Here is a 12,350-nt window from a genome sequence, read left to right as displayed (position 1 = left end):
TGTTATTCTTAATTCTGCTGAAGTTTAAAAATGCTACGGAACTCTTCCATTGTTCTTTGGAATTCTGCTGAAGTTTAAAAATGCTATGGAACTCTTCCATTGTTCTTCTGAATTCTGCTGAAGTTTAAAAATGCTACGGAACTCTTCCATTGTTCACGGAATTCTGGTGAAGTTTAAAAATGCTACGGAACTCTTCCATTGTTATTCTTAATTCTGCTGAAGTTTAAAAATGCTACGGAACTCTTCCATTGTTCTTCGGAATTCTGCTGAAGTTTAAAAATGCAATGGAACTCTTCCATTGTTCTTTTGAATTCTGCTGAAGTTTAAAAATGCTACGGAACTCTTCCATTGTTCTCGGAATTCTGTTGAAGTTTAAAAATGCTATGGAACTCTTCCATTGTATTCTTAATTCTGCTGAAGTTTAAAAATGCTGCGGAACTCTTCCATTGTTCTTCGGAATTCTGCTGAAGTTTAAAAATGCTACGGAACTCTTCCATTGTTCTTGGAATTCTGCTGAAGTTTAAAAATGCTACGGAACTCTTCCATTGTTCTTCGGAATTCTGCTGAAGATTAAAAGTGCTACGGAACTCTTCCATTGTTCTTCGGAATTCTGCTGATGTTTAAAAATGCTATGGAACTCTTCCATTGTTCTCGGAATTCTGGTGAAGTTTAAAAATGCTACGGAACTCTTCCATTGTTCTCGGAATTCTGGTGAAGTTTAAAAATGCTACGGAACTCATCCATTTTTCTCGGAATTCTGCTGAAGTTTAAAAATGCTACGGAACTTTTCCATTGTTCTTCGGAATTCTGCTGAAGTTTAAAAATGGTACGGAACTTTTCCATTGTTCTTCGGAATTCTGACGAAGTTTAAAAAGGCTACGGAACTCTTCCATTGTTCTTCGGAATTCTGCTGAAGTTTAAAAATGCTACGGAACTCTTCCATTGTTCTTTGGAATTCTGCAGAAGTTTAAAAATGCTACGGAACTCTTCCATTGTTCTTGGAATTCTGGTGAAGTTTAAAAATGCTACGGAACTCTTCCATTGTTCTCAGAATTCTGCTGAAGCTTATAAATTCTACGGTGCCCTTCCATTGTTCTTGGGAATTCTGCTGAAGTTTAAAAATGTTACGGATCAATTCCATTGTTCTTCAGAATTCTGCTGAAGTTTAAAAATCCTACGGAACTCTTCCATTGTTCTTAGAATTCTGCTGAAGTTTAAAAATGCTACGGAACTCATCCATTGTTCTTCGGAATTCTGCTGAAGTTTAAAAATGCTACGGAACACTTCCATTGTTTTGCGGAATTCTTCTGAAGTTTAAAAATGCTACAGAACTCTTCTCTTGTTCTTCAGAATTCTGCTGAAGCTTAAAAATGCTACGGAAAACTTCCTTTGTTCTTCGGAATTCTGCTGAAGTTTAAAAATGCTACAGAACTCTTCCATTGTTCACGGTATTCTGGTGAAGTTTAAAAATGCTACGGAACTCTTCCATTGTTCTTCGGAATTCTGTTGAAGTTTAAAAATGCTACGGGACTCTTCCATTGTTCTTCTGAGTTCTGCTGAAGTTTAAAAAGGCTACGGAACTCTTCCATTGTTCTTCGGAATTCTGATGAAGTTTAAAACTGCAACGGAACTCTTCCATTGTTCTTCAGAATTCTGCTGAAGTTTAAAAATGCTACGGAACTCTTCCATTGTTCTTCGGAATTCTGCTGAAGTTTAAAAATGCTACGGAACTCTTCCATTGTTCTTGGAATTCTGTTGAAGTTTAAAAATGCTACGGAACTCTTCCATTGTTCTCGGAATTCTGGTGAAGTTTAAAAATGCTACTGAACTCTTCCATTGTTCCCGGAATTCTGCTGAAGTTTAAAAATGCTACGGAACTCTTCCATTGTTCTTCGGAATTCTGCTGAAGTTTAAAAATGCTACGGAACTCTTCCATTGTTCTCGGAATTCTGGTGAAGTTTAAAAATGCTACGGAACTCTTCCATTGTTCTCGGAATTCTGCTGAAGTTTAAAAATGCTACGGAACTCTTCCATTGTTCTTCGGAATTCTGCTGAAGTTTAAAAATGCTACGGAACTCTTCCATTGTTCTTCGGAATTCTGCTGAAGTTTAAAAATGCTATGGAACTCTTCCATTGTTCTCGGAATTCTGCTGAAGTTTAAAAATGCTACGGAACTCTTCCATTGTTCTCGGAATTCTGGTGAAGTTTAAAAATGCTACGGAACCCATCCATTGTTCTCGGAATTCTGCTGAAGTTTAAAAATGCTACGGAACTCTTCCATTGTTCTTCGGAATTCTGCTGAAGTTTAAAAATGGTACGGAACTTTTCCATTGTTCTTCGGAATTCTGACGAAGTTTAAAAAGGCTACGGAACTCTTCCATTGTTCTTCGGAATTCTGCTGAAGTTTAAAAATGCTACGGAACTCTTCCATTATTCTTCGGAATTCTGCAGAAGTTTAAAAATGCTACGGAACCCATCCATTGTTCTCGGAATTCTGCTGAAGTTTAAAAATGCTACGGAACTCTTCCATTGTTCTTCGGAATTCTGCTGAAGTTTAAAAATGGTACGGAACTTTTCCATTGTTCTTCGGAATTCTGACGAAGTTTAAAAAGGCTACGGAACTCTTCCATTGTTCTTCGGAATTCTGCTGAAGTTTAAAAATGCTACAGAACTCTTCCATTGTTCACGGTATTCTGGTGAAGTTTAAAAATGCTACGGAACTCTTCCATTGTTCAAAGTTTAAAAATGCTACGGGACTCTTCCATTGTTCTTCTGAGTTCTGCTGAAGTTTAAAAAGGCTACGGAACTCTTCCATTGTTCTTCGGAATTCTGATGAAGTTTAAAACTGCAACGGAACTCTTCCATTGTTCTTCAGAATTCTGCTGAAGTTTAAAAATGCTACGGAACTCTTCCATTGTTCTTCGGAATTCTGCTGAAGTTTAAAAATGCTACGGAACTCTTCCATTGTTCTTGGAATTCTGTTGAAGTTTAAAAATGCTACGGAACTCTTCCATTGTTCTCGGAATTCTGGTGAAGTTTAAAAATGCTACTGAACTCTTCCATTGTTCCCGGAATTCTGCTGAAGTTTAAAAATGCTACGGAACTCTTCCATTGTTCTTCGGAATTCTGCTGAAGTTTAAAAATGCTACGGAACTTTTCCATTGTTCTTCGGAATTCTAATGAAGTTTAAAAATGCTAAGGAACTCTTCCATTGTTCTTCAGAATTCTGCTGAAGTTTAAAAATGCTATGTAACACTTCCATTGTTCTTCGGAATTCTGCTGAAGTTTAAAAATGCTACGGAACTCTTCCATTGTTCTTCGGAATTCTGGTGAAGTTTAAAAATGCTATGGAACTCTTCCATTGTTCTCAGAATTCTGCTGAAGTTTATAAATTCTACGGTACTCTTCCATTGTTCTTGGGAATTCTGCTGAAGTTTAAAAATGTTACGGATCATTTCCATTGTTCTTTGGAATTCTGCTGAAGTTTAAATATGCTACGGAACTCTTCCATTGTTCTTTGGAATTCTGCTGAAGTTTAAAAATGCTACGGAACTCTTCCATTGTTCTTCTGAGTTCTGTTGAAGTTTAAAAATGCTGCGCAACTCCTCCATTGTTCTTCGGAATTCTGATGAAGTTTAAAACTGCAACGGAACTCTTCCATTGTTCTTCGGAATTCTGCTGAAGTTTAAAAATGCTACGGAACTCTTCCATTGTTCTTCGGAATTCTGATGAAGCTTAAAACTGCAACGGAACTCTTCCATTGTTCTTCGGAATTCTGCTGAAGTTTAAAAATGCTACGGAACTCTTACATTGTTCTTCTGAATTCTGCTGAAGTTTAAAAATGCTACGGAACTCTTCCATTGTTCTTGGAATTCTGTTGAAGTTTAAAAATGCTACGGAACTCTTCCATTGTTCTCGGAATTCTGGTGAAGTTTAAAAATGCTACTGAACTCTTCCATTGTTCCCGGAATTCTGCTGAAGTTTAAAAATGCTACGGAACTCTTCCATTGTTCTTCGGAATTCTGCTGAAGTTTAAAAATGCTACGGAACTCTTCCATTGTTCTCGGAATTCTGGTGAAGTTTAAAAATGCTACGGAACTCTTCCATTGTTCTCGGAATTCTGCTGAAGTTTAAAAATGCTACGGAACTCTTCCATTGTTCTTCGGAATTCTGCTGAAGTTTAAAAATGCTACGGAACTCTTCCATTGTTCTTCGGAATTCTGCTGAAGTTTAAAAATGCTATGGAACTCTTCCATTGTTCTCGGAATTCTGCTGAAGTTTAAAAATGCTACGGAACTCTTCCATTGTTCTCGGAATTCTGGTGAAGTTTAAAAATGCTACGGAACCCATCCATTGTTCTCGGAATTCTGCTGAAGTTTAAAAATGCTACGGAACTCTTCCATTGTTCTTCGGAATTCTGCTGAAGTTTAAAAATGGTACGGAACTTTTCCATTGTTCTTCGGAATTCTGACGAAGTTTAAAAAGGCTACGGAACTCTTCCATTGTTCTTCGGAATTCTGCTGAAGATTAAAAATGCTACGGAACTCTTCCATTATTCTTCGGAATTCTGCAGAAGTTTAAAAATGCTACGGAACCCATCCATTGTTCTCGGAATTCTGCTGAAGTTTAAAAATGCTACGGAACTCTTCCATTGTTCTTCGGAATTCTGCTGAAGTTTAAAAATGGTACGGAACTTTTCCATTGTTCTTCGGAATTCTGACGAAGTTTAAAAAGGCTACGGAACTCTTCCATTGTTCTTCGGAATTCTGCTGAAGTTTAAAAATGCTACAGAACTCTTCCATTGTTCACGGTATTCTGGTGAAGTTTAAAAATGCTACGGAACTCTTCCATTGTTCAAAGTTTAAAAATGCTACGGGACTCTTCCATTGTTCTTCTGAGTTCTGCTGAAGTTTAAAAAGGCTACGGAACTCTTCCATTGTTCTTCGGAATTCTGATGAAGTTTAAAACTGCAACGGAACTCTTCCATTGTTCTTCAGAATTCTGCTGAAGTTTAAAAATGCTACGGAACTCTTCCATTGTTCTTCGGAATTCTGCTGAAGTTTAAAAATGCTACGGAACTCTTCCATTGTTCTTGGAATTCTGTTGAAGTTTAAAAATGCTACGGAACTCTTCCATTGTTCTCGGAATTCTGGTGAAGTTTAAAAATGCTACTGAACTCTTCCATTGTTCCCGGAATTCTGCTGAAGTTTAAAAATGCTACGGAACTCTTCCATTGTTCTTCGGAATTCTGCTGAAGTTTAAAAATGCTACGGAACTTTTCCATTGTTCTTCGGAATTCTAATGAAGTTTAAAAATGCTAAGGAACTCTTCCATTGTTCTTCAGAATTCTGCTGAAGTTTAAAAATGCTATGTAACACTTCCATTGTTCTTCGGAATTCTGCTGAAGTTTAAAAATGCTACGGAACTCTTCCATTGTTCTTCGGAATTCTGGTGAAGTTTAAAAATGCTACGGAACTCTTCCATTGTTCTCAGAATTCTGCTGAAGCTTATAAATTCTACGGTGCCCTTCCATTGTTCTTGGGAATTCTGCTGAAGTTTAAAAATGTTACGGATCAATTCCATTGTTCTTCAGAATTCTGCTGAAGTTTAAAAATCCTACGGAACTCTTCCATTGTTCTTAGAATTCTGCTGAAGTTTAAAAATGCTACGGAACTCATCCATTGTTCTTCGGAATTCTGCTGAAGTTTAAAAATGCTACGGAACACTTCCATTGTTTTGCGGAATTCTTCTGAAGTTTAAAAATGCTACAGAACTCTTCTCTTGTTCTTCAGAATTCTGCTGAAGCTTAAAAATGCTACGGAAAACTTCCTTTGTTCTTCGGAATTCTGCTGAAGTTTAAAAATGCTACAGAACTCTTCCATTGTTCACGGTATTCTGGTGAAGTTTAAAAATGCTACGGAACTCTTCCATTGTTCTTCGGAATTCTGTTGAAGTTTAAAAATGCTACGCGACTCTTCCATTGTTCTTCTGAGTTCTGCTGAAGTTTAAAAAGGCTACGGAACTCTTCCATTGTTCTTCGGAATTCTGATGAAGTTTAAAACTGCAACGGAACTCTTCCATTGTTCTTCAGAATTCTGCTGAAGTTTAAAAATGCTACGGAACTCTTCCATTGTTCTTCGGAATTCTGCTGAAGTTTAAAAATGCTACGGAACTCTTCCATTGTTCTTGGAATTCTGTTGAAGTTTAAAAATGCTACGGAACTCTTCCATTGTTCTCGGAATTCTGGTGAAGTTTAAAAATGCTACTGAACTCTTCCATTGTTCCCGGAATTCTGCTGAAGTTTAAAAATGCTACGGAACTCTTCCATTGTTCTTCGGAATTCTGCTGAAGTTTAAAAATGCTACGGAACTCTTCCATTGTTCTCGGAATTCTGGTGAAGTTTAAAAATGCTACGGAACTCTTCCATTGTTCTCGGAATTCTGCTGAAGTTTAAAAATGCTACGGAACTCTTCCATTGTTCTTCGGAATTCTGCTGAAGTTTAAAAATGCTACGGAACTCTTCCATTGTTCTTCGGAATTCTGCTGAAGTTTAAAAATGCTATGGAACTCTTCCATTGTTCTCGGAATTCTGCTGAAGTTTAAAAATGCTACGGAACTCTTCCATTGTTCTCGGAATTCTGGTGAAGTTTAAAAATGCTACGGAACCCATCCATTGTTCTCGGAATTCTGCTGAAGTTTAAAAATGCTACGGAACTCTTCCATTGTTCTTCGGAATTCTGCTGAAGTTTAAAAATGGTACGGAACTTTTCCATTGTTCTTCGGAATTCTGACGAAGTTTAAAAAGGCTACGGAACTCTTCCATTGTTCTTCGGAATTCTGCTGAAGTTTAAAAATGCTACGGAACTCTTCCATTATTCTTCGGAATTCTGCAGAAGTTTAAAAATGCTACGGAACCCATCCATTGTTCTCGGAATTCTGCTGAAGTTTAAAAATGCTACGGAACTCTTCCATTGTTCTTCGGAATTCTGCTGAAGTTTAAAAATGGTACGGAACTTTTCCATTGTTCTTCGGAATTCTGACGAAGTTTAAAAAGGCTACGGAACTCTTCCATTGTTCTTCGGAATTCTGCTGAAGTTTAAAAATGCTACAGAACTCTTCCATTGTTCACGGTATTCTGGTGAAGTTTAAAAATGCTACGGAACTCTTCCATTGTTCAAAGTTTAAAAATGCTACGGGACTCTTCCATTGTTCTTCTGAGTTCTGCTGAAGTTTAAAAAGGCTACGGAACTCTTCCATTGTTCTTCGGAATTCTGATGAAGTTTAAAACTGCAACGGAACTCTTCCATTGTTCTTCAGAATTCTGCTGAAGTTTAAAAATGCTACGGAACTCTTCCATTGTTCTTCGGAATTCTGCTGAAGTTTAAAAATGCTACGGAACTCTTCCATTGTTCTTGGAATTCTGTTGAAGTTTAAAAATGCTACGGAACTCTTCCATTGTTCTCGGAATTCTGGTGAAGTTTAAAAATGCTACTGAACTCTTCCATTGTTCCCGGAATTCTGCTGAAGTTTAAAAATGCTACGGAACTCTTCCATTGTTCTTCGGAATTCTGCTGAAGTTTAAAAATGCTACGGAACTTTTCCATTGTTCTTCGGAATTCTAATGAAGTTTAAAAATGCTAAGGAACTCTTCCATTGTTCTTCAGAATTCTGCTGAAGTTTAAAAATGCTATGTAACACTTCCATTGTTCTTCGGAATTCTGCTGAAGTTTAAAAATGCTACGGAACTCTTCCATTGTTCTTCGGAATTCTGGTGAAGTTTAAAAATGCTATGGAACTCTTCCATTGTTCTCAGAATTCTGCTGAAGTTTATAAATTCTACGGTACTCTTCCATTGTTCTTGGGAATTCTGCTGAAGTTTAAAAATGTTACGGATCATTTCCATTGTTCTTTGGAATTCTGCTGAAGTTTAAATATGCTACGGAACTCTTCCATTGTTCTTTGGAATTCTGCTGAAGTTTAAAAATGCTACGGAACTCTTCCATTGTTCTTCTGAGTTCTGTTGAAGTTTAAAAATGCTGCGCAACTCCTCCATTGTTCTTCGGAATTCTGATGAAGTTTAAAACTGCAACGGAACTCTTCCATTGTTCTTCGGAATTCTGCTGAAGTTTAAAAATGCTACGGAACTCTTCCATTGTTCTTCGGAATTCTGATGAAGCTTAAAACTGCAACGGAACTCTTCCATTGTTCTTCGGAATTCTGCTGAAGTTTAAAAATGCTACGGAACTCTTACATTGTTCTTCTGAATTCTGCTGAAGTTTAAAAATGCTACGGAACTCTTCCATTGTTCTTGGAATTCTGTTGAAGTTTAAAAATGCTACGGAACTCTTCCATTGTTCTCGGAATTCTGGTGAAGTTTAAAAATGCTACTGAACTCTTCCATTGTTCCCGGAATTCTGCTGAAGTTTAAAAATGCTACGGAACTCTTCCATTGTTCTTCGGAATTCTGCTGAAGTTTAAAAATGCTACGGAACTCTTCCATTGTTCTCGGAATTCTGGTGAAGTTTAAAAATGCTACGGAACTCTTCCATTGTTCTCGGAATTCTGCTGAAGTTTAAAAATGCTACGGAACTCTTCCATTGTTCTTCGGAATTCTGCTGAAGTTTAAAAATGCTACGGAACTCTTCCATTGTTCTTCGGAATTCTGCTGAAGTTTAAAAATGCTATGGAACTCTTCCATTGTTCTCGGAATTCTGCTGAAGTTTAAAAATGCTACGGAACTCTTCCATTGTTCTCGGAATTCTGGTGAAGTTTAAAAATGCTACGGAACCCATCCATTGTTCTCGGAATTCTGCTGAAGTTTAAAAATGCTACGGAACTCTTCCATTGTTCTTCGGAATTCTGCTGAAGTTTAAAAATGGTACGGAACTTTTCCATTGTTCTTCGGAATTCTGACGAAGTTTAAAAAGGCTACGGAACTCTTCCATTGTTCTTCGGAATTCTGCTGAAGATTAAAAATGCTACGGAACTCTTCCATTATTCTTCGGAATTCTGCAGAAGTTTAAAAATGCTACGGAACCCATCCATTGTTCTCGGAATTCTGCTGAAGTTTAAAAATGCTACGGAACTCTTCCATTGTTCTTCGGAATTCTGCTGAAGTTTAAAAATGGTACGGAACTTTTCCATTGTTCTTCGGAATTCTGACGAAGTTTAAAAAGGCTACGGAACTCTTCCATTGTTCTTCGGAATTCTGCTGAAGTTTAAAAATGCTACAGAACTCTTCCATTGTTCACGGTATTCTGGTGAAGTTTAAAAATGCTACGGAACTCTTCCATTGTTCAAAGTTTAAAAATGCTACGGGACTCTTCCATTGTTCTTCTGAGTTCTGCTGAAGTTTAAAAAGGCTACGGAACTCTTCCATTGTTCTTCGGAATTCTGATGAAGTTTAAAACTGCAACGGAACTCTTCCATTGTTCTTCAGAATTCTGCTGAAGTTTAAAAATGCTACGGAACTCTTCCATTGTTCTTCGGAATTCTGCTGAAGTTTAAAAATGCTACGGAACTCTTCCATTGTTCTTGGAATTCTGTTGAAGTTTAAAAATGCTACGGAACTCTTCCATTGTTCTCGGAATTCTGGTGAAGTTTAAAAATGCTACTGAACTCTTCCATTGTTCCCGGAATTCTGCTGAAGTTTAAAAATGCTACGGAACTCTTCCATTGTTCTTCGGAATTCTGCTGAAGTTTAAAAATGCTACGGAACTTTTCCATTGTTCTTCGGAATTCTAATGAAGTTTAAAAATGCTAAGGAACTCTTCCATTGTTCTTCAGAATTCTGCTGAAGTTTAAAAATGCTATGTAACACTTCCATTGTTCTTCGGAATTCTGCTGAAGTTTAAAAATGCTACGGAACTCTTCCATTGTTCTTCGGAATTCTGGTGAAGTTTAAAAATGCTATGGAACTCTTCCATTGTTCTCAGAATTCTGCTGAAGTTTATAAATTCTACGGTACTCTTCCATTGTTCTTGGGAATTCTGCTGAAGTTTAAAAATGTTACGGATCATTTCCATTGTTCTTTGGAATTCTGCTGAAGTTTAAATATGCTACGGAACTCTTCCATTGTTCTTTGGAATTCTGCTGAAGTTTAAAAATGCTACGGAACTCTTCCATTGTTCTTCTGAGTTCTGTTGAAGTTTAAAAATGCTGCGCAACTCCTCCATTGTTCTTCGGAATTCTGATGAAGTTTAAAACTGCAACGGAACTCTTCCATTGTTCTTCGGAATTCTGCTGAAGTTTAAAAATGCTACGGAACTCTTCCATTGTTCTTCGGAATTCTGATGAAGCTTAAAACTGCAACGGAACTCTTCCATTGTTCTTCGGAATTCTGCTGAAGTTTAAAAATGCTACGGAACTCTTACATTGTTCTTCTGAATTCTGCTGAAGTTTAAAAATGCTACGGAACTCTTCCATTGTTCTTCGGAATTCTGATGAAGCTTAAAACTGCAATGGAACTCTTCCATTGTTCTTCGGAATTCTGCTGAAGTTTAAAAATGCTACGGAACTCTTCCATTGTTCTCGGAATTCTGCTGAAGTTAAAAAATGCTACGGAACTCTTCCATTGTTCTCGGAATTCTGGTGAAGTTTAAAAATGCTACGGAACTCTTCCATTGTTCTCGGAATTCTGCTGAAGTTTAAAAATGCTACGGAACTCTTCCATTGTTCTTCGGAATTCTGCTGAAGTTTAAAAATGCTACGGAACTCTTCCATTGTTCTTCGGAATTCTGCTGTAGTTTAAAAATGCTATGGAACTCTTCCATTGTTCTCGGAATTCTGGTGAAGTTTAAAAATGCTACGGAACTCTTCCATTGTTCTCGAAATTCTGGTGAAGTTTAAAAATGCTACGGAACTCATCCATTGTTCTCAGAATTCTGCTGAAGTTTAAAAATGCTACGGAACTCTTCCATTGTTCTTCGGAATTCTGCTGAAGTTTAAAAATGGTACGGAACTTTTCCATTGTTCTTCGGAATTCTGACGAAGTTTAAAAAGGCTACGGAACTCTTCCATTGTTCTTCGGAATTCTGCTGAAGTTTAAAAATGCTACGGAACTCTTCCATTGTTCTTCGGAATTCTGCAGAAGTTTAAAAATGCTACAGAACTCTTCCATTGTTCTTGGAATTCTGGTGAAGTTTAAAAATGCTACGGAACTCTTCCATTGTTCTCAGAATTCTGCTGAATCTTATAAATTCTACGGTGCTCTTCCATTGTTCTTGGGAATTCTGCTGAAGTGTAAAAATGTTACGGATCAATTCCATTGTTCTTCAGAATTCTGCTGAAGTTTAAAAATGCTACGGAACTCTTCCATTGTTCTTTGGAATTCTGCTGAAGTTTAAAAATGCTACGGAACTCTTCCATTATTCTTCGGAATTCTGCTGAAGTTTAAAAATGCTACGGAACTCTTCCATTGTTCTTTGGAATTCTGATGAAGTTTAAAAATGCTACGGAACTCTTCCATTGTTCTTCTGAGTTCTGCTGAAGTTTAAAAATGCTACGGAACTCTTCCATTGTTCTTCTGAGTTCTGCTGAAGTTTAAAAATGCTGCGGAACTCTTCCATTGTTCTTCGGCATTCTGGTGAAGTTTAAAACTGCAACGGAACTCTTCCATTGTTCTTCGGAATTCTGCTGAAGTTTAAAAATGCTACGGAACTCTTCCATTGTTCTTTGGATTTCTGCTGAAGTTTAAAAATGCTACGGAACTCTTCTATTGTTCTTCGGAATTCTGCTGAAGTTTAAAAATGCACGGAACTCTTACGTTGTTCTTCGGAATTCTGCTGAAGTTTAAAAATGCTACGGAACTCTTCCATTGTTCTTCGGAATTCTGATGAAGCTTAAAACTGCAACGGAACTCTTCCATTGTTCTTCGGAATTCTGCTGAAGTTTAAAAATGCTACGGAACTCTTCCATTGTTCTTCGGAATTCTGCTGAAGTTTAAAAATGCTACGGAACTCTTCCATTGTTCTCGGAATTCTGCTGAAGTTAAAAAATGCTACGGAACTCTTCCATTGTTCTCGGAATTCTGGTGAAGTTTAAAAATGCTACGGAACTCTTCCATTGTTCTCGGAATTCTGCTGAAGTTTAAAAATGCTACGGAACTCTTCCATTGTTCTTCGGAATTCTGCTGAAGTTTAAAAATGCTACGGAACTCTTCCATTGTTCTTCGGAATTCTGCTGAAGTTTAAAAATGCTATGGAACTCTTCCATTGTTCTCGGAATTCTGCTGAAGTTTAAAAATGCTACGGAACTCTTCCATTGTTCTCGGAATTCTGGTGAAGTTTAAAAATGCTACGGAACCCATGCATTGTTCTCGGAATTCTGCTGAAGTTTAAAAATGCTACGGA

The sequence above is a fragment of the Phyllobates terribilis genome, unplaced genomic scaffold, assembly GCF_046119375.1.
Source record: "Phyllobates terribilis strain yellow unplaced genomic scaffold, ASM4611937v1 Scaffold_230__1_contigs__length_3167835, whole genome shotgun sequence".
Taxonomy (NCBI): Eukaryota; Metazoa; Chordata; class Amphibia; order Anura; family Dendrobatidae; genus Phyllobates; species Phyllobates terribilis.
Note: the sequence above shows the minus strand (reverse complement) of the source record.